This window comes from Hemicordylus capensis, chromosome 12 (genome assembly GCF_027244095.1).
Source record: "Hemicordylus capensis ecotype Gifberg chromosome 12, rHemCap1.1.pri, whole genome shotgun sequence".
NCBI lineage: Eukaryota > Metazoa > Chordata > Lepidosauria > Squamata > Cordylidae > Hemicordylus > Hemicordylus capensis.
Genome location: NC_069668.1, coordinates 5,591,973 through 5,612,757, shown reverse-complemented (window position 1 = coordinate 5,612,757; position 20,785 = coordinate 5,591,973). Strand labels below are relative to the sequence as shown.

General features: G+C 43.6%; 1 protein-coding gene across 7 annotated transcripts in view; it reads left to right on the top strand.

Moving 5' to 3' along the window:
- The window catches only part of BRIP1 (BRCA1 interacting helicase 1), a 294,634-nt gene that overhangs the window by 246,635 nt on the left and 27,214 nt on the right, over nt 1–20,785 (top strand). For 3 of the 7 annotated variants that reach the window (XM_053274535.1, XM_053274531.1, XM_053274534.1), the window contains exon 25: nt 126–285. The gene's annotated coding sequence lies outside the window, so the exon portion shown is untranslated. Of the gene's footprint in view, nt 1–125; nt 291–2,838; nt 3,183–9,516; nt 9,615–9,848; nt 9,928–20,785 lie in introns of those variants that run through there. The other 4 variants (XM_053274536.1, XM_053274537.1, XM_053274533.1 and 1 more) reach the window with 3 other exon arrangements.

The window sequence follows — 20,785 nt, the reverse complement described above, 5'->3', positions numbered from 1 at the left end:
ATTATTCTTTTATTCCTACAGATGTTCTACAGCCAGTTTATTATAAACCTCTTTGGACATTGTTTTTATGGGGAAATAGTGCAGAGATTTTATTGATGAATAAATGTAATCCTTTTTTTTCACAGGTCTGGCTCCTTCGGGCATCTGTGGATTACAGTGAATCCCTCAAGAACTGAGCACCAGATATTTGTCAGAATTCTGTGGATCTTGGAAGAATGTGTTGATTTGTGCAACCGGTCTCCATGAGGGACAGACGTCTGGATTGTTGTTGTTCTCTCATGGCTTCTCAGGTAGTTTTTGTCTTTTCACATGTAAGTGGACACTGGCTGCACCTGTTGAAAAGATTGTTGGCTTTTAACAAAACCAGTCGCTGCACTTCTAAATATCACATGTCAGATTTGTGCACTCTACATTTTAATTTTTCAATTTAACCTTTTAAAAAAACCCACATTATTGGTAGTTTAGCCTTTTGCGGGTTTGCCTCTCACTGGTGCAGCTTATAGCAGTCTTTGAAATCAGTTTTAGTCAGTTGAGTCTGGTATACAGTATTTACTCCCCTGTTTAAAATTGAAGACATAGTTAAATCTGCAGATAATAAAATGACTTGGGCATTTAAATAATTTAATATTCATGCTTGTTTAAATGATTCATATGTGTGTTTTTGTGTGTGTGTGTGTGTGTGTGTGTGTATATATAAATAAATATTTTTTTAAAAAAAACTGTGCGCAAAGTTTTAGCCAGGATGGTTTTCACAGATTTGTGCAAACATATAATGCCCAATGAATGTGTATTCATGTCCTGTTCTTATATGGTGATTATCCATAATAGCAAAGTAGAACCTACATGTTCAGAGGTAGTATACCTCTGAATACCAGGTGCAGACAGACAACAGTGGAAGGACATCTCCTTCCTCTTTATCATTTGAGCTTCCAGAATTATCTGTTTGTCTTCTCCTAGAAACAGAATGTTGGACTAAATAGATTTTATCAAGGTAATTCTTAATTTCCTGTCTATGCCTCTTAGTGTGCATGTTCTAAAGGAAACATTGGGAAGGGTTACAGAGGATTTTAGGAAACCTTTTCAGCAGGTGTGAAAGGAGAATTCTGCAGCCCCAGACACAGGCCTGAGCTGCAAGACCAAGCTGACGACCTGCTGTAAAACCACCTTTTAATATGGCATTTAAATGCCATTGACTTGAACACATTTTTTTTAAATGCATACTATGAAAACAAGTGCCTTTCAAATAACTGCCAAATATACCGAATTGCAGAGTTGATCTCTCTGCATAGATTTTCCTGTTGCAATCTGGCAGGTTTCGTCTGTATCGTCAGGCAGGTTTCGTCTGTATAGGGAGAAATTAGCAGCACATACATCAACTGGTGTTGGGTTTGTTAATGCTGTTTCTGGCATGCCAGTGGATATTCTGGGGCAAAGGTTGTCAAAAGGCTACCTGCAGTCTGCATGCCACAGCTCAGGGTACTTTGGCATCATCTTCAGGCTCTTTCCAGAGTCTTGATGGTCTTACTTTTCACTTAAACTGGAAAGTACATCTCTAGACCTCATTGTTGCAGAGGTAAAAATGCAGGTAACTTCCCAGTTCTCTATAACTGCTTCTGGCATTCTGTATGGGTCTTCAGATAAAGCTTATGTCACTTATGCTGACAAGAACCTTACAGGTTATGTAGGCTGAGAAGTTACAGTCTGTAGATACCCAGTAAGTTGTACGGCCGTGGAGGGATTTGAACCCAGGCCTGGGCCACCTGTAAATATCCAGGCAGCTCATTCTCAGCCCTGTCCAACATATAACTCAGCAGCAGGACACACCCGGAATTATTGCGTGTCTCAAGAAATTCACCATTGGAAGTACAGTCTTTGAAACCCCCCTGCCTGGAAAACGCACACACTTTCTCTGCATCAGGAATCTCTCCATTTTCTGGATGGGGCAGATACCCAGGTTGTGTTTGTAGTGAGACATTGGCCTGATTCACACAGTTGTCTGCACCTAGATTTCATATGGGTGACTGACAGCGTGATAGTATGAACCCATGCCAAGCTGGGGATTTCAGATTCATCCCGGGCCATAAACCATCTTGGCATTGGGTTCCCACCATCACACTAATGTCAGCAGGCCACATTACACTTGGGTTTGAACAATTGTGTGAACTAGGCCATTGCCATCTAGTAACAGGGCAATCATGCTTCCTGTCTGCGCAGAAAGAACAGAAAGTTTGAAACTACTCTTTGGGTCCATGAGAGCAAAATGTGACAGCCCTAAAACTGCACTGGAGAGGAATTTCCGTGGGCTGCTTTCTTCTCTGGGCTGAAATGGTGGTTCTTTCCCCATATCCTGGCCTGTCAGCTGCAGTCGTGTTAGCAGGGGTTGCACTCCGAGGCAGGCCACGTTGCCCCAAAGTCGCCAGCTTGGTGGGAGTCCAGATCGTCATGAAGAGGAGTCGATCTGCAGTCCTGTTGTTATCAGTTGGTCGCTCCTCACGGCACTAAACAGCTTTGTAGTGTCAGTACTGCCGAGCGGTGGGAACAATTCGAGTCTACGCTATTGCCGCCAGTTCTGCGGCAGCTCACAGCTCCAGCATAATGTCGCCTGCCCTGCGTTGTTTGTTTGCATAGCATTCCGTTGGTTGGGAAGCCGGTTTGAAAATAAAAAGCGAGGCCCAGCAGATCAGCTCTTAAAAACGTGGCTTGCCGTTCTTTCCTGTTAGTGCCCCTTCTATGGCCAAATTGGTAGCAGTGTATAGAATTGTTTCTTTTTCCACCCTGTCTGCCACAAGTGATTAGTCCAAACGAGTCGCATAAAGTGTGGGCCTCGTTTGCCTGCAGGAACAGAGTGGAGGAAATTAAAGGATCAACAACTTAAGAGGCGCACTGAGGGTGGATTGTTCCGTGCGACTGCCACAATCTTTCAGGAAATTGACTTCACCAGAGGCTGAGGATGCAGTGACAAGGATGAGGAAGGCAGGTGGCATGTTGTAGCCTCACTGCAATTTTGGACCTTTATTATTATTAGTAGTAATAATAGTAGAACTATTCCTTTTTCTCTATTTTTTTTTTTTTTTAAGAAAACAACATTCTGTCCAGGAGGCCTGAAATGCCTCCTTGTGGAACTTACTACCAGTGGGATTGGGTTTTGTTACAAATGCTGAAATAAAGTGAAGCTTTTGGGACGATTGAGAGTCAGCATCCCCTGTGCTTTGGAAGAGGAGAAGATAGGGCAGGTCCAGAGAGGTCCATAGAAATCTCTGTTGTACAGCTTTTAGTTTTGCCTGTTAGCTATCATGGTTTTTCCCAGAGAACCCTGGGAATTGTAGTTTGGCGGGAGTGCTGAGATTTCTAACATTCTCTGACCTTCTTTACAAAACTTCATGGGTTGGCCATCCCAGTTTAAAAAACAATGGGTTGGCCATCCCATCCCAGTAAAAGATGGCCTATTTCAAGGCAAGCTGTGGGATATCATTCTGCAGCATCCCTGTGACTCTAAGTCCTTGATGTATTTCACTCCTGTCACTATTGCATGCAAACCCAAGAGTATGGGATGTGTCAATAGGATGGCATCTCACCCAGCCCTCATCTTTCTCTGCCATCAGCTGGGAACGTTTTGCTTCCATCTTTGGAAGCCTGTCTCCACCATCCTGCTGACACCATGGGGATTCGGCTGCATTTTGCAGCCTTTTGTTCCCACGAGGGACATGAAGGGAAGGTCCCCAGAGACTAAATGGGCTCCAGCGGAAATGATAACTCTCTCACAGGAGATTAAAGGGAACGATGCCCTGACTGATACAACTGTTTATGGATTCCATTTTGCACTGCTTACGCAGCTGATCCTTTTAGGAGCCTCCGATTACCCATAACCATTAAGACTTCTGGGGGCAAAAAGCAGTCACAGGATTACAGAACCCTTTTTACGATAATCTTAGCAAGCATCAGAGGCTAATTTATAGAGATCTGGTTGCCAATGTGGAATTCGGCTAGAATTTCATTAGCGAAACCTTGATAGTTTTTGAGTTCTTCTGTTGCAACAAATATCAAAAGGGTGGTTGCGTTTTTTCTTTGTAACCACCAAGCATGATATTGTGGTTATAAAGAAGGTGGGGGGGGCGGGGGAGAGAAGCACAGATCTAGGAAGCATTTCAAATTGCAGGAATCTCTGCAAGTGAAATCTGTAATGTTGACATCATGATGTATCTCTGGGTTGCAGACTCTGGAATACAGAGAGGGTGCAAGGGAGTTGTATCCAATAACATTTTAATGGCTTGATACTGGGGGATTTGGGGAGAAACAATCTCCAGGGGTCTGGAGATCTTCGACCAGAGTTGGCACCCCAGCTGGACAAATTTCGTCCATAGCTTTAGTCCATGGATTTTTCCCAACTTGAGTATTATGTTCCTTTTCTGGTTCAAGTTGCAAGTGGAGTAGCAACCCTGATTCCACACCTAGACCCAGATAGCAACTCCCACCCCCACTTACCCAACCTCTAATGTGTGGGCTATTTTTATTGGGACCAAGTGTGTGGAGAAGGGCTAGATACAGGTGGCCCTCTTTATTTGTGGGGTTTCCATTCTCACCTATAACCGCAAAGAAACCTTACTCCTAGGGGAATCCAAGGGTTAGGTTCCTAACAACAACAAATGGCAAAAACTTGGGAACAGGGCAGAAATAAGAGTAGAAATGCACAGTACCTTGCTCTCCAGGGCTTCAGAAATGTCCCCGAAAACCCCCAGATCGGCCAAATCTTTGGCAAACATTCACCAAAAAATAAATGTTATTTCAAAAGAAAGATCCTCAAAATGGTGCCATGCAGTAAAATGGCGGCCAGAAGTCATTTCTGGCCACTCAGCAACCGTGAGTGATTTAAGCCTATTTTTGTACCGTGAATCAAGAAACTGGGTCTGTAAGGCCCATCCGCAAATATGCGAAACCGCGGGTGCTGGGACCATGGGTAACGAGGGCCACCTGTGCTCCCTTCCCCTCTTGCCGCAGTCCTGTCTCTGATGCCTCTCAGTCAACTGCTGTTAGGGAAAGGAAGTTTAAAGTCAGGAAGTGCATGCCTATTGCGGAGGGACAGACCATAGAGGCAGGAAACTACTAGAAGTAGTAGGCAACTTTGGCTCTCCAGCTGTTGTTACCTCTCATCCTCCTCAGCCAAAATAAATTGCTACAGGGATTGATGGAAGTTGTAGGCAGCAACCACTGGAGAGCCAAAGGTTGCCTCCTGCTCGAGAGTGGCCAGTGCAGGCAATAGATCTGGTCTTGTGGTAGCATGAATTGTCCCCTTGGCAAGCAGGGTCTGCCCTGGTTTGCATTTGAAGGGGGAACTCTATGTGTGAGCACTACAAGAACATATTCCCCATAGGGGATGAGGCCGTTCAGGGAAGAGCATGTCCCAAGTTCCCTGCCTGGCAGCATCTCCAAGGTAGGGCTAAGAGAGACTCCTGCCTGCAACCTTGGAGAAGCCGCTGCCAGTCTGGGTAGACATTACTGAGCTAGATGGACCAAGGGTCTGACTCAGTATATGGCAGCTTCCTTTGTTCCTCATACAGACACCTGGGTGATCGCACTGCTGTTCTGTTCTTGTTGTTGTTTTAAAGTAGAATGTTCTGAGCTCTAAAAAGCAATGCAAAGAAAGGAGAGACATCCTGTTCACTGTTTCATATAGATACCCCATATAGAGTGAGTAAATAAGCACCAGCAGTTCCATACTAAATGCCCAGTGTGGAAGCAGCTAAAGTTGGAGCAGTAACAAGCTCGGAATAGTTCACAACCAGCAGACATTGTCTCTGTCACTGAGCCTTAGCACACATTTCAGGGACACGTGGACTTCCCCATCTGAAACTCTCCTCTGTATTTACTCAGTTCAGCAGGTTGACATGTCAGTTCCACCCTGCTGGCTCATAGTGCTTTCTAGTTGTGCTTTTCTCTTCCAAAAGCCTTGGTTTGGTAGATTCAGGAGCTAAAGCTTCTTCAACAAACTTATTATTATTATTATTATTACTTTACATTTATATCCCGCTCTTCCTCCAAAGGAGCCCAGCGCGGTGTACTACATTCTTGAGTTTCTCTTTCACAACAACCCTGTGAAGCAGGTTAGGCTGAGAGAGAAGGGACTGGCCCAGAGTCACCCAGCTAGTCTCATGGCTGAATGGGGATTTGAACTCGGGTCTCCCCGGTCCTAGTCCAGCACTCTAACCACTACACCACGCAGTAGGGTTCATTATTAATGGCTGAGAACCATTTTTAATCCGTGGAACTGGAAGTGGTGAATTTTTGAAGTTATTTTGGTTCTGACATAGGGATACGGAAGGAGAATTTCACCAAACTGGCTTCAGGTTTTGGTGTAGACGGAATTATGATGGCAACTTGAATTATAACCACAGTCTGAAGAAAGGCTTGCATCGCTTTCCATGGAGTTATGCGTAACCAGTGCCAGCTGCACACAGGGGTTATTCAAGGTGGGCCGGCGTTAATTGCCCAACTCTGTGGCCAGGACAAAATGCATGTAGGGAAACTACGGATCACCCCATGGGTGTTTTTTTTTGGGGGGGGGGAGTAAGGTTCATATGTGTCCAGTTGTAAAATCTGGTCTGAATGATACTGTACAGAAATCCCAGTGGAAGTATTTCCTGGCTTCCAGCCTGTATTCTCTCCTTCATCATGATAAATGGCTAGGAAAGACAGCTATCTAATCTTCAAATTGACTCCTTTCCTTGAAGGGAAAAGAGAATGTGCACGCAAGCAGGTCGGCCTCGAGTCTCTGCAAAACCTGCTGCATTATCGATTTCTTGGCATTCTCTCTCTCCCCCCCCCCTTTGATGGCTTGTCTGAAGAAACTTAGAGTGGTTAGAGTGCTGGACTAGGACCAGGGGAGACCTGAGTTCAAATCCCCCTTCAGCCATGAGACTAGCTGGGTGACTCTGGGCCAGTCACTTCTCTCTCAGCCTAGCCTACTTCACAGGGTTGTTGTGAGGAGAAACCGAAGTATGTAGTACACTGCTCTGGGCTCCTTGAAGGAAGAGCGGGATATAAAAAGTAAAATAAATAAATAAATACCACATCTGACTTCTTAAAAGAATATATGTATTACTTCTCTAACTTTGGCCCGGCCTTGACATATGTTTTTGAGGGAAAACGCAAAGCACTTCTTATGAGAACCGAAGCTTTTCTAGAAGCCTAAAGCTCAGTATGTTTCACAGAATATTTTTCCCCACGTGAACTTCCTCACTCTTTCATATCAGCAGCTTTGGTGTACAGTTCGGTGTAACTATACCTAGTGTTTCATTTTTCAGAGGAGAAATCCATTTTCTGCGGGATAGACAGCCTAGTGGCCTTTATAGCATTTGTTCCCATGCATTTCTGTTTCCCTTTAGGTTTGACCTTTGCATAAAACTGCTTTGAGAGGGGCGCCTGAGAGTATATCGATATTGGAGAGTATGTGCATGCTTACGATCCAACCCAGACATTTCAAGATCTTTTTAAAGTTGTGCAAGATTCTTCTCTTGGTGCTGGGTTCTAGAGATCATTTTTATTTAAGCACTGTATCCCTATCTATTATATGATAGGAATGCCAGTGCTGTGACAGGTCGTGTACTGGACTAGGGTTAGTGAGTTCCAGGTTCAAATCCCCACTCGGGGCCAAAGTAACCATGATGCAGGAAGCCCGTGATCAGATCTTTCTGTGTCTTTTCCCACTGAATAAAAGCAGAGGTGGTGGTGGGCGGGGGCGTGTGTCTTAGATTGAACCTAAAGCACTGGAAGCGGGTCTTTGGACCCATTTCCCCCATGCCAATTTCCCAGCATAAATAACACACTTTGGAGTTACTGTTAGATGCAGTGGGCCTCTCTGGCTTTGCCCCCTGCCAGGAAGCTCCCTGTGTGAGCTTGAGCCAGCCCGTATCTCTTAGCCTATCCCCTTTCACAGGGCTGTTGTGAAGATGGCGGGGGGGGGAGACAATCTAGGCTGCTCCGAGCTCCTTGGGGCAAATGCAGTCAATAGATTCATGTCCCGCCTATTGACATTTTTATCATGATAGCCCTCACTTAGCAACCACAGGTGTGAGGACTCCCAAGACCGCTCGCAAAGGAACACAAGTGCAGCACACATCAAGGTGAGTACTGTGGGTTGCCCTGTTGTGTTTTTGAAATGCCAGCTCACGGGAGTGTATCATGCAGCAGGGGCACAACTCTGGCCCTCCTGAAGATGCTGGACTACAACTGCCATCAACCCTGACTATTGGCCACTGGGGCTGGGGATGATGGGAGTTGTAGTCCAACCAGAAATGGAGGGCTGAAGTTATGTATGCAGCTCAGGTTTCATGGTTCTGCAGGACTTGGGAACATCGGAAGGGCTCTTTTGGGTCAGGCAAAAGGTTTAGCGTCCTGTTAAGAGTTGCCAAAGCTGACTGAAGCTGTTCCTGTTCCTTCCAGCATGTTGTCCAGGGTTTCTCCAACATCAGGCTGTCCAGATTGCGTTCAGTAGTCACCTGGAGACTGATGCCAGTTCCAGGAGACAGCAGGCCAGTCCTGAAGGGTTGGCTTCCCTAATCCTTTTGCCAAAACTGATGAGACGGTTGCCTCCAGGGTGGCACAATTAACCTATGGAATTAATCTGCCACATGATGTGGTGACAGCCACTGGCCTAGATGGCTTTAAAAAGGCCTTAGATACATCCGTGGAGGACAGGTCTATCAATGGCTACTGGTCTTGTGGCTATAGGCCACCTCTAAATAAAGATGCCTCTAACTCACGGATTCTCAGCGTTGGGTCCCCAGATGTTATTGGACTTCAATGCCCATCATCCCCAGCCCCGGTGGCCTTTGGTTGGGGATTCTGGGAGTTGAAGTCCAATAACAGCTGGGGACCCAACATTGAGAATCCCTGTCTAAATACCAGTTGCAAGGGAGCAGCAGCAGGAAAAAGAGCATGCCTTCACCACTTGCCTGTGGGCTTCCCAGAGGCATCTGGTGGGCCACTGTGAAACAGGACACAGGACTGGATGGGCCTTGGGTCTGATCTGGCAGGGCTGTTCTTATGTTCTTATGCTTTTCATTGTTATCATGAAACCCTTCTGTTTTTGAAGCCCTTAAATTTCAAAAATAATACTGCAAATCTGTGCATGAAAATCACCATGTTGTCTGGGTCCTGTCTTACTGAAACTGCATTTTCCTTGTAGTTGTGGATGTGTTTAAGCAACTCCTACAAAAATCGCCTGGCTGTTCACATCCCATCTACTTTTAAACCATTTTTTTGTCAACCAGCTTTCCGAAAATTGTGAAAATACTCTTCTTTTGTGCACCAGTATCTCTGTATTGGCAGGACCCCGTCTTCTTGAAAGTGTGCTTATCTCATAGCTATGGAAGTAAACTCCAAGTAATTCCTCCTGGCTATGACAAGTCTATTTTTAAGCCATTGTTTTTTCTACAAGATTTCTAAATATTAGGAAAATATCTCAATTTCACAAAATCCAGGATGTGTCCCATCCTGGTTGAAACTGTGCTTGCTTTATAGGTGCTGATGTGTTTAACAACTCCTAAAAAAATATTCTATTGCCTTCTCTTTATTGTTCGGTACCTGCCGTGTTGGAAGTTAGTCTTTCATAACTGAAGGTGAGTTTAACTAACTACCCCCAGAAATATCACCTTGCTATTTCTGTCCCTTATATTTTAACTATGTTTTCCCTTGCTGCATTTCTCAAAATTGCAAAAATTTTCCCAGGTTTGGCCAACAAAAACCAGCCTGTTGGGAGGGCTGCAAATTCCCTTGTTTCATAGCTGGGGATATGTTTAGCAAACAGTTTCCAGAAATATCTACTTATTATTCTCACCCCTTTTATTTTTCAGCCTTTTTCTTTGCCTGCCAGATTTCTGAGGAATGCAAATACTCTCCATATTTCCCCACCTAAATCGTCTTATTATCAAGGTCAGTACCATCATATTGAACGTCCCTTGTTTTGCAGCTGACAATGTATTTATCCAGCTCAGGAAAACCCAACTTGCTACTCCTTATGTTTTTAAGTGATTTCTTGCCTACCAGATTTAGAACTTGGAAAAATCTCCTGTTCTGTCCGCCCAGATCAGCAGGCTAGGAGAAATCCATCATGTGTGTGAAGTCAGCAAGCAAGCACTGTTCTCATAGGCAAATTGCAGGTGTTGAGGGACCGAGGAGGGGGAAATCCCAGACAACTCGAGGATCATAACTTTATTAGGGCAGAAGTCTTCTTGCCATCTGAATGGGGTACTTATAGGGATTTATTATGTTTTCAAGAGAAGGGCTGTAAATTAAAAATTGTAAATGAAGTACAAAAGTTGGTTAGTAATTGGTTTCAGTATCATCAGCTAAATGAAATTTATAAAAAGGATCTTAGGGTTAGGGTTTGTGGATCAAATGTCAAGATTTGAGAAGGAGCTGTGTGAAAATGATGAAAGATTAGTCTCTAAGATGTATAAGTTGTTGCTTTTGGAGGAGACAAGAGACAAAGTGGTTAAAATAACTATGATAAAATGGGCACAAGATGTGGGTCATAATATAGATATGGCTGCTTGGGGAAAATTATGGAAAACTGGTTTAAAGTTTACTGCATGTTATACTTTAAAAGAAAATTATTATAAGATGATGTATAGGTGGTATCTGACACCGAAAAAATTAGCATTAATGTATAAGAATGTTTAAAACCAATGTTGGAAATGAGGACAGTGTGAAGGAACTTTTTTCCATATGTGGTGGTCATGTGGGAAGGCAAAGCTTGACCCAAATGTAGAGCTTAATCAGTATGACCTTGACCGGTTACGCTTCAACCCCAACTGTAGAGGCCATGACCGGTGACCAGTCAAGCTTCGTCCCCCCAACTGTAGAACTTAATCAGTATGACCTTGACCGGTTAAGCTTTGCCCCCCAACTGTAGAACTTAATCAGCTTGACCTTGACCGGTTAAGCTTTGGCCCCCAACTGTAGAACTTAATCAGTATAACCTTGACCGGTTAAGCTTCGCCCCCCATTGTAGAGCTTAATCAGTATGACCTTGACCGCTTAAGCTTCGCCCCCCAACTGTAGAGCTTAATCAGTATGACCTTGACCGCTTAAGCTTCAACCCCAACTGTAGAGGCCATGACTGGTGACCGGTGAAGCTTCATCCCTCCAACTGTAGAATTTAATCAGTATTACCTTGACCGGTAAAGCTTCGCCCCCTCCCCCAAACTGTAGAACTTAATCAGTATGACCTTGACCGGTCAAGCTTTGCCCCCCAAACTGTAGACCTTAATCAGTATGACCTTGACCGGTCAAGCTTCGCCCCCCAAACTGTAGACCTTAATCAGTATGACCTTGACCGGTCAAGCTTCGCCCCCCCACCCAACTATAGAACTTAATCAGTATGACCTTGACCGGTCAAACTTCGGCCCTCCAACTGTAGAATTTAATCAGTATGACCTTGACCGGTCAAGCTTCGCCCCCCAACTGTAGAATTTAATCAGTATGACTTTGACCAGTCAAGCTTCGGCCCCCCGAACTGTAGAGGTTGCTTAATCAGTATGTCCTTGACCGGTCAAGCTTTACACACCCCTTTGGGAAATGCTGGCTTCATACACCTGCACAAACTAATCCATTCTTAATCAACTTCAGTGGCTATCAAATAAAGATGTGGTTATCCATTCACACCAATTCGGATGCCCCTTTTCCATCAACAGCAGCTCCCGCATGTACCTCTTCACAAGCGAGCTCTTGGGGCAGCTGCCTGAGATGTGGGTTGAAAAGAATACCTTTGAGTGCTGCTTTTTATAAAAAAATAAAATAAATGCTTTTATTTGCATTATAGGTAGAAACAGAAAGGTTACATCTCTGAGAGTCCAACAAAACCATACAAGTTTACATACAAGATCTTATCCATCAAAATCAAAACATAAGAAAAATACAATAGTATTGATTGTGTCTAAAAGGTCCAAAACTAGTCATCATTAGCTATCTGTAAAGAATCTTGAACCCCTCAAGGAGGAAAAAAAATCTCCCCCAACCTGATTGGTCATCATAAGGTCAGGCAGTCTAAAGAGGAGAGAACCAACCCAGCTATGATGTACAAAATAGAGCCCAGAACCAGAAATCCCTAATGCTCTGCGGTATGGGCTCCACCCCACAAACCCACAAGCTCAAAAATGTTGTTAAGTATTAATGATTAGTTTCTATATTCTGTAGGAGAGACTATAAGTTCCCTTGCTCCAATTTTATCCTACATCTGATCTGAAACCTGTATAAATAGGAATCAGGCCTTTGAGTGCTTTTGATTCCCCAGTTCGGGGGGCGGGGGGGGCACACATAATTTCAAGTTCAGGTGCACAGTCAGCTGGAGAGAGGAGGCAACAATTCTCCAGGGTAGCACAAGTACTCTTCTCCGTTCCAACCCAAAGACTCTAGTAAAGGTAAAATGTGCCGTGGAGTCAGTGTCGACTCCGCAGTATGAGATGATATCTTTCTGCCTCTTCCTTTATTTCTGCTGCCCACTAGGTGTTTCTCATAGTCTGGGAAACAGACCAGCGGGGATTCGAACTGGCAACCTTCTGCTTGTTAGTCAAGCATTTCCCCGCTGCACCTTTAAGTAGCACACCATTAAAGGGTGGGATGTACCCTTTTGCCTTTCTAACCCCTTACAGATAAAATCGGGATACAAACACTGAAATACAATGTTCCTTTTCTTGCAAGTGTACCTCAATTCCCCCATTGGAGAAACACACACAGATCTGCTGCAGGTGTCACAGCAAACCCAACGCATGGCTTGACGGGGCTTGTTTTAAGTAGAACAAGCCACAGCTCCCTGAATGCCCACATAATGGGGAAGTACAGTAGTTATACAGCAGCAGATTTAGATCTAATTCCTCTCTTGCCCGAGGACAGGAACATGCTATTGACAAGTGATGGTGTGTTGCTGTGTCCAAACCAACACACGAACCCAAGGAACCGCAGATTCTCTGCTTTTTATGGCAAAAGTTATGGCATATTTAAATCAGAACACTTAGGAGCTGGCATTTCTGGAGAAGCCCTTCATCGTCCGATTCTGTCAAAATATCCTCCACCATCTGGGCTGCCTAGAGACAAACAGGAACAAAGATGAACCAAGAAGAATAAGACAAATACGCAACCAAGTTCTTTTCCTAGTGTTTTCCTTTTCAGCCTTGCTATGGAACACCTCAGGGTTCTATCAGGGGTAGAACTGGTACTCCTCTCCAACAGAGATGAGCAGGGTGGATTGCAGGTGGCTCTTCTGTTGAGTGCTGTTAGCCATTCTGATCTCCCAGTTACACATCTTACTACACACATTCACACCTTTCCTCCCAGCAATATACTTTTTTCTCTGCAAAGGGAAGGAAAACATACGCCACCAAGTTCTATAAGAACTCAGCAAAAAATACTAAAGGATTCTGTAAACATACTTGTCACAAAAAGGTTGGGGTTCCCAACCTTTTTGTAACAAGTGTACCCCTTACCATTACAAACCTTCAGCTCAGAAGTCCCATAAATGTTTTTAGAGTGTGTCCCAGTCAGTGGCTTTCATTCAGTTGAAGTTATTCAGGAGTGCTTTCACTGAAATCAAAAGGACAAGTAAACTTGCCTTATTAATTTCAATAAAACTGCTTGTGAGTAAACTTAATCTCAGTGTAAGCCAGTGACTAGATTAGCCCATCTCATAACTGTTTGTGTGTGTGTGTGTGTCTGTGTTTTACACAAAAACACACATTTACGTGTTAACATGGAAACAGGCTAATCCAGTCACTGGCTTGCATCCACACTAAGTTACTCAATAAGAATTCTATTGAAATTGATGGGGCAAGTTTTCTTGTTCCATTAATTCCAATGGGAGTAAGTAAAAGTAAAGTGTGCTGTCAAGTCGATTTCAACTCCTGGCACCCACAGAGCCCTGTGGTTGTCTTTGGTAGAATACAGGAGGGGTTGACCATTACCTCCTCCCGTGCAGTATGAGTTGATGCCTTTCAGTCAGTGTAGGCAAAAACCAAGTATCCAAGGCAAGCAGGAGCCTGTCTCTCCATCCTCCTCAGTAGGCATCTTTCCCCTCTGCCCCTCCTCCTGTACCTCTCAGATCCCCAGGGGTTCATGTACCACCTGTTGAGAAGCTATGCTGTAGATTCTAGAGCAGCCAGACAGTAGAACTGGGAGGAATTTCCTCCCAGGAGGCTCTTAAAAGTTTGCCTCATTGACATGATCCTGCCGTCTAGAGAAATGGGTGGAAATAGTCCACTGAGAATGTCCTTCCCCCATCAACAGGGAATGCCAACGTGCCCCGAATTTGTCCACCCAAATCAGCATATGAGGGGGGACCCACTGCATTGAAAATGTCCTGTTTCAGTAGCTCAAGATGCATATCATAACTCCCAAAAATATCTAGTTACTATTCCTATCCCTTACATTTTTCAAGCCATTGTTTTGCCTGCCAGATATCTGAAAATGTCAAAAAAAATTACCCCCAAATTAGTTCAGCAACATCAGCATGTTGCAAGAGTCCCTTCTTATTGAAACGACACTTGCAGTTTCCCAGCTACTCAAAATGGCATCCATCTTGACGACAGCTCGAGAAATCTCCCAGCTATTCCTGTCCCATCTATATTTTAAGAGGGCAAAAGGGCAAGGGTTCAAAGGGTTGAGGGTTCAAGCGTTAAAGGTTAGAAGGTTCAAAGGTTCAGAGTTCAAAGGTTTGATAGGTCAGAAGTTCAAAAGTTTGAGAGTTCCAAGGTTCGAGGGTTCAAAGGTTCGAGAGTTCCAAGGTTTGAGGGTTCAAAGTTTCAAGGGTTCAATGGTTCAAAGGTTCAAGAGATCAAAGGTTCTAGAGGTCACAGTTTCAAGGGTTCAAAGTTTCAAGGTTTCGGGACTTCAAAGGTTCAAGGGTTCAAAGTTTCAAAGGTTTGAGGGTTCAGAGATTCTTGGATTCAAACGTTCGAGGGTTCAAAGGTTCGAATGTTCAAATCTTCAAAGGTTTGAGGGTTCGAGAGTTCAAAGGTTCAAAGTTTCGAGGGTTCGAGAGTTAAAAGGTTCGAATGTTCAAATCTTCAAGGGTTCAAAGGTTTGAGGGCTCGAGAGTTCAAAGGTTCAAGGATTCAAAGGTTCGAGGGTTCAAAGTTTCTGGGGTTCGAAGGTTCGAGAGTTCAAAGGTTCAAGTATTCAAAGGTTCTAGAGTTTGAAGTTTTGAGCTTTTGCAGGTTCAAATGTTCAAGAGTTCAATGGTTTGAGGGTTCAATGGTTTAAAGGTTCAAGAGTTCAAACGTTGAAAGTGTTGAGAGTTCAAAGATTCGAAGGTTCAAAGTTTCAAATGTTCAAAAGTTTGTGTGTTCTAAGGTTCGAAAGTTCAAAGGTTCAAGGATTCAAAGGTTCAAGGGTTTGAGAGTTCAAAGCTTCAAGGGTTCAAAGGTAGGGGGTTATAAGGTTCGAGAGTTCAAAGATTGGAGGATTCAGCAGTTCAAAGGTTTGAAAGGTCAAAGGTTTAAGGGTTCAAAGGTTCGACGGTTCAAAGATTCGAGGGTGCAAAGGTTTGATGGGTCAAAAGTTCGAGGCTTCAAAGGTTCGAGAGTTTGGAGCTTTTGAAGGTTCAAATGTTCAAGAGTTCAATGGTTTTTCAATGGTTCATAGTTTCGAGGGTTCAAAGGTTTGATAGTTCTAAGGTTCAAGGGTTCAAAGTTTCAAAGATTTGAGGGTTCGAGAGTTCAAGGTTCAAAGGTTCGAGATTTCAAAGGTTAAAGGGTTGAAAGGTTTAAGAGTTCAAAGGTTCAAGGGTTCAAATATTCGAGGGATCGAAGGTTCAAGGTTCAAAGGTTTAAAGATTTGAGCGTTCGAAGGTTCAAATGTTCAAGAGTTCAATGGTTTTTCAATGGTTCATAGTTTCGAGGGTTCAAAGGTTTGATAGTTCTAAGGTTCAAGGGTTCAAAATTTCAAAGATTTGAGGGTTCGAGAGTTCAAGGTTCAAAGGTTCAAGATTTCAAAGGTTAAATTGTTGAAAGGTTTGAGAGTTCAAAGGTTCAAGGGTTCAAATATTTGAGGGATCGAAGGTTCAAGGGTTCAAAGGTTCAAGAGTTTAAAGATTTGAGCGTTCGAAGGTTCAAATGTTCAAGAGTTCGAGGCTTCAATCGTTCAAAAGTTCGAGAGTTTAACAATTCAAGGGTTCAAAGGTTCGAGGGTTCAAAAGTTCGAGGGATCAAAGGTTTGAATGCCACTGCTTTGTCTTTAATGACGCTGCTTTGTCTTTAATAGGGCTAAAGATAAAGCAGCTTAAATGGCGCTGCTTTGTCTTTAATGGGTCTGCTTATTCTTTGTCAATAGTTTGAAGTTTCAAAGGTTCCAAGGTTCAAATGTTCAACTGTTCGAAAGTTCAGTAGTACTAAAGTTCAACAGTTCGAAGGCTCAATACTTCGAAGGTTCAAAAGTTCGATAGTTCGAAAGTTCTAAGGTTCAAATGTTCGAAACATCTATAGTTTGAAAGTTCAATAGTTCGAAGGTTCAATATTTTGGAACTTCGATAGTTCGAAGCTTCGATAGTTCGGAGGTTCAATATTTTGAAGGTTCGAAAGTTCTAAGGTCCAAAGGTTTGAAAGTTCTATAGTTTGAATGTTCATAGGTTCAATAGTACGGAAGTTCAAAATTTGGATAGTTCAAAAGTTCAATAGATCGATAGTTTGAAGGATAGTTTTGGAACTATCGAAGTTCCAAAATATTGAACCTTCGAACTATCGAACTATTGAACTTTCAAACTATAGATCTTTCGAACATGCGCCTTGAAGGCGCATGTGCTTAAGAACTCCAAAAATTACGTCCTGGCTGTTTCTATCCCTTCTATTCCAGGGGTTCACAGACTTTTTATAAACCGTCTTCTGTCACAAACCTTCTGCAAAAGTACGCCCCATAGAGATTTTTTGTGCATGTAAGTAAAGATGTTGTGTTTATGAGACAGACTACTCCAATCACTGGCTTACATCCAGACTAGGTTACTCAGGAACACTGGAAGCTGCCTTCTACTGAGTTGGACCCTTGGTCCATCTAGCTCAGCATTGTCTACACCAGGGATTCTCAATGTTGGGTCCCCAGATGTTATTGAACTTCAACTCCCATAATCCCCAACCAAAGGTCACTGGAACTGGGGATTATGGGAGCTGAAGCCCAGTAACATCTGGGGACCCAATGTTGAGAATCCCTGGTCTACACAGACTGGCAGCAGCTTCTCCAAAGATGCAGGCAGGAATCTCTCTCAGCCCTATCTTGGAGATGCTGCCAGGGAGGGAACTTGGAACCTAGATGCTCTTCCCAGAGCGGCTCCATCCCCCAAGGGGAATATCTTACAGTGACCACTCATATTTCCCCCTTCAAATGCAAACCAGGGCAGACCCTGCTTAGCAACAAGCTCTCTTCCCCATCAGGAGAACTCTTACTGAAATTAATGGGACAAATAAGCTTCTAAGTAAGCTCAGGGTCTCTCTCCCTTCAGCCTGATTGACAAGATTCATAAAACTAACCCTGAGTACTTGCATTGAAATTAATATAAGTAACAGGGGCGTAACTACTATTAGGCAAGGGGAGGCAATCTGGCCCCATTTTAAAATCTGGTCTCTGGGCCCACTCCAACCTTGCTACACCCCTGCATTGAACTGTCGAACCAAAGAACCTTCGAACTTTTGAACCTTTGATATTTTGAAGCTTGCAACCTTTGAACCTTCGATCCTTTGATCCTTTAATATATATAAATGTGATTGTGGATCTGCAGAGCTGTGTACAGAGTGCCTGAGTGGTATGGATGTCTGTGTGTGTTTCAGCCAAGATCAAGCTATTCTTGTTCTGTGTGCCCTTTAGCTGAACAACTCTTAGAAGCAGAGTTGTGCTTAAGAGAAAGTTGCTTCAGTAAATTGCTTGGAAACATGCTAGATTTCCAAAGGGACCACCCAGCAAAAGGTGCAGTTCCAAGTAATTATAGACCGATAACCTGCCTGCCAACCATGTTCAATTATTAACTGGAATAATAGCAGATGAAGTGATGCAACACTTATTAACTAACAAACAGCTTCCAGTTGAACAGAAAGGAAATTGCCCGAACACCAGAGGCACAAAAGACCAGCTACTAATTGACAAAATGATTTTAGAAAACTGCAAGAGAAGAAAAACCAATCTAAGTGTTGCATGGATTGACTACAAGAAAGCCTTCGATTCATTGCCTCACACATGGATACTAAAATGTTTAGAAACAACTGGTATCAGCAAAAACATTCAGATATTTATTAAAAACGCAATGAGCATGTGGAGCATGTTTGTTTAAAATACTAAACAAAACAGGCCTCGGATACCAAACATCTAAAACATCAAGTAAAATCAACCATCTGCTGTACATGGACAATCTGAAGTTGTATGGAAAGTCCCAGTCAGAAATCGAATCACTGCTAAACACTGTCCTTATATTCAGTAGCGATATAGCAATGGAGTTTGGACTAGAAAAGTGTGCTGCATTAATAATGAAAAGAGGAAAAATAACAAAAACAGAAGGAATAGAACTGCCCAATGGAAGCAAGATCAAGAACCTGGAAGAGAAAGAATGTTACAAATACTTGGGCATTCTCCAGGCTGATAACATCGCACACACTGAAGTTAAAATAAAAATTGGAAGTGAATACATCAGGAGAGTTAGAAAAATCCTCAAGTCCAAACTCAATTGCGGGAACACCATACAAGCCATAAACACCTGGGCTATACCTGTTATCAGATAAACTGCAGGAATAATAGACTGGACCCAGGCAGAGCTAGAGACGCTAGATCGTAAGACCAGGAAAATCATGACCATCAATCATGCTCTGCACCCCCGCAGTGATGTCGATAGGCTATACCTCCCTCGCAGCTCAGGTGGAAGAGGAATGCTGCAAGTCCATCAAACAGTAGAGGAGGAGAAAAGAGGCCTTGAAGAATATATCAAGGACAGTGAAGAAGATGCACTTCAAATGGTCAATAATGCGAAACTCTTCAACACCAATGAAACAAAGCAGGCCTACAAGAAAGAACAAGTCAAGAACCAAGCAGAAAAATGGAGAAATAAGCCCCTGCATGGTAAATATTTGCACAATATAAGTGGAAAATCAGACATCACCAAGACCTGGCAATGGCTTAAGAATGGCAACTTGAAGAAAGAAACAGAGGGTTTAATACTGGCTGCACAAGAACAGGCACTAGGAACAAATGCAATAAGAGCAAAAGTAGAAAAATCCACAACAAACAGCAAGTGCCACCTTTGTAAAGAGGCAGATGAAACAGTGGACCACCTAATCAGCTGTTGTAAAAAGATCGCACAGACTGACTACAAACCAAGGCATGACAAGGTAGCAGGGATGATACACTGGAACATCTGCAAAAAATACAAGCTACCTGTAGCCAAACATTGGTGGGACCATAAAATTGAAAAAGTGGTAGAAAATGAAGATGTAAAAATATGATGGGACTTCCGACTACAAACAGACAAACATCTGCCACACAACACACCAGATATCACTGTAGTCGAGAAGAAAGAAAAACAAGTGAAAATAATCGACATAGCAATACCAGGGGATAGCAGAATAGAAGAAAAAGAAATAGAAAAAATCACCAAATACAAAGATCTACAAATTGAAATTGAAAGGCTGTGGCAGAAAAAGACCCAAATAATCCCAGTGGTCATTGGCGCCCTGGGTGCAGTTCCAAAAGACCTATATTCTGCGACGATATCTATAACAACAGCAACAACATTGACAATAAAATCCAGCCATCCCAGGTCCTTGGGAAGGACTCGATGTCTGGATAAAACAAACCAGTCAATAACACCTGTCTGACTGTGTAAATAAATAAATAATATATTTAACATGCTGGGTGAGTTGATTTCCTTGAAACAATGCTGGATATACTGTGTTGAAGTAGACTGTGAATGACCTTAAGCATGTTTCTCTCTGCATGGAGACCTATGCTGTGGAAGTTCCTACAAGGAAGCATGCCCAGGTCCTAGCTCTTTGGCCAAGTACTGACACAAGGGGGAGGGTCGGCTTGGCAGCAGGGGCAGCCCCACTTGCGGAGTAGTCTCAGCAGCAAGGCTCCCCTGCTCTCCTACTCATGGCATCATGGATGCCAGGTGGAGACTAATTTTCTTGTGTGCTCCAGTGTGAGCTGTCCAGAGACCAATCCTGTGGCAGCCAATAAAGCATGGTTTGGAATAAAGATGAAAAGGTGTCCCTTCATGCCACAGTCACTGCAGGGGGAGGAAGAGTTGGATTGGTGGACTGCTGGGTTCCCCATCTTAGCTGAATCCTCCAGTCGTCCTTGTCTCTTCTCCTTTGGAGCAGCCTGTTATCTAATATCTCCATGCAAGCACACACCAGCGCCCTGCTAACGGAGCAAAGAGAAACCTCTTTAAAAGTGGTGATGATTCTCTTGATTGAAGGGGGGGAGCAACTGGCCCTATCCAGCCCCAGCACAGAATCCCTGGGCGGGGGGGCATTCCTGGTTCCCAACTTATGTATCTTTTTAGAGTGTGAGCCCTTTAGGAAAGTTCACTTTTGAACTATTGACTCTTCAAACTTTTGACCCTTCAAACTTTTAAATCTAACTTTTAAACCTTTGAACTTTTAAACCTTTAAACCATTGAACCATTGAACCAGCGGCGTAACTACTATTAGGCAAGGGGAGGCGGTTGCCTGGGGGCCCCACTGCCTTGGGGGCCCCCCCAGAGACACCTCATGACTCCCCATTGCCCCCTGCTCCGCCACAGGTCCCCTCAGCCACTTGCCCTGCT